Source organism: Musa acuminata, unplaced genomic scaffold (genome assembly GCF_036884655.1).
Source record: "Musa acuminata AAA Group cultivar baxijiao unplaced genomic scaffold, Cavendish_Baxijiao_AAA HiC_scaffold_1138, whole genome shotgun sequence".
Lineage (NCBI taxonomy): Eukaryota > Viridiplantae > Streptophyta > Magnoliopsida > Zingiberales > Musaceae > Musa > Musa acuminata.
Window position 1 is genome coordinate 1,922,501 of NW_027021350.1, and position 1,983 is coordinate 1,924,483.

Consider the following 1,983-nt stretch of genomic DNA (forward strand, 5'->3'; position numbering starts at 1 on the left):
TGGCCTTATCCTCTTTACCAACATGTTAACCTATGACATTTTTCTTCTTCTTCGTTATTTTCTCAACATTTTTCATAGAGACTAGGAAATCCTAACTCTAAGGAAGATTAAGATAAGAAAAAGTCAATTCTTTTCTTGCTATATGTTTTAATTTTATAAATTATAGGTTGATATTTTCAATTGCTTTTGAGTAACTTAGATTTTGAATTTATCTTTAATTTTTAGATTTATTTTGTTTAAATCTCTTATTATTCTAAGACCTCAAGTATGACTTTAATTTAAGATTAGTATAAAATTTTTACTATCCCAATCTGAGGTACTCAAAATCTTATCTTTTCTAAGAAAAAGTTTATGTTCAAGCTGAATTAACTCCCTTAGGTATATGATTTAGAATTGAGTGAATACTACCTCTCTATGTGCTAAGATATAAGATTTATAAGTTCAAACATTCCCAATCTAATTTCAACAGAATAGAATAGATATTTATAGTTGCATTAAAAGGGTAGTTTAGCCTCTAAATGATTCGATTTTAAGTTGAATTTTGGCATGTACTTAGTTTTTATGTCTCTTAGTCTTCTACAAATTTTCATAATAATTTAAGATTGTTTGGTTAGCTAGAATAGTGAAGTAAAATTTTTTCATAGAATTGTGCGATGATTTGATTGATATTAACTAGTTCATTTATTTATAGAGTGAATATTAAAAAACTAATAGTAGAATTTAAATGAATTTTCAAGTTGAGTATAATCTATTTTATAAGAGATTTTATAAGTTTTTTCTATGGATTATTGCTATGAATTATTATAAATCAATAACTTGAAAGGTAGGGTTCTTAATTAAAGTATCTCATGACCTTATGCTCCCAATTCTATAGATATATCACTCCTTAGCATACTGAATCATTAAAGAATATGATCTTTCCTTAGCATCTTTATTTTTGAGTTCAATTAGGTAAGTATAAGTTTAAGTTATTATAAAATAGTGATCGTATAAATTATCTTATGTATAAGAGATTTTGGAAAGTATGTTTTAAATAATATGATTATTTATATATATATATATATATATATATATTTTATAAACATAAATTATGATAAAAATATCTTATACGTATGCATATATGATGACGTATGGTATGAGAGTATATATATTTTCCATGACATGTAATGTGGGAGTGCATAGATATGTTACAATATGCAATGCACATATATGCTATAACGTGTTATCACGGACTTAGCTGAAATTGCCTAAATCGTGAGACACCCTTGTGGCCAAGACGTGAACTTAGCTTGAGTTGTCTAAGTTGCGAAGCACCCTTGCATCAACTTCTTGAACTTAGCTAGGATTGCCTAAGTCTTGACGCGCCCTTGCGATATGCATCCACAAAGGTCAGCTAGTTTGTAACCTCACTCAGGTCCCAAAGGACCTGTAAAAGAGAAAGTTAATTAGTTCGAAGAACAAGCGATAGACAAGTCCCAACGTCTTGCGAAGAGGAAAGCTTTACAAGCAATTCAGCGAGCACCTTTCGTGCATTAGAGAAAAGAGAGAAAAGAGGAAAACAAGGACTTTAGAAGATAGACCGAATAGTTGCAAGTTTACAAACAACTACTCACTGGGTGCCGAGCGTGAAGGCAAGTTCTCGTCAAGTCAATGTGCAAACTTGTGAAGATTTTTCAACACCCGATAATATACCGAAGCCCCATCCAGCCTTGTGCCACCCTGTCACGGACAAACTTCGAAACAGGATGTTTGATGTAATGCTTATGTATGTCCGTGTCTTTTGGCATGTTCATGCCTTGTACAGCATGTAGAGGGGCGGCCGAAGGCATAATAGTCCCATTTTAGTTGGGTTGGTGGCCTCTTTAGGCTTGTAAATAAAGGATGTGTCATGTGGACACGTACGAGAGATTTTTGGTCTGTAATAGACCATTTTACCCTTTGTTGTGCCACTGTTCAGAGCTTGTAACGTCTGTTTGTAATTTG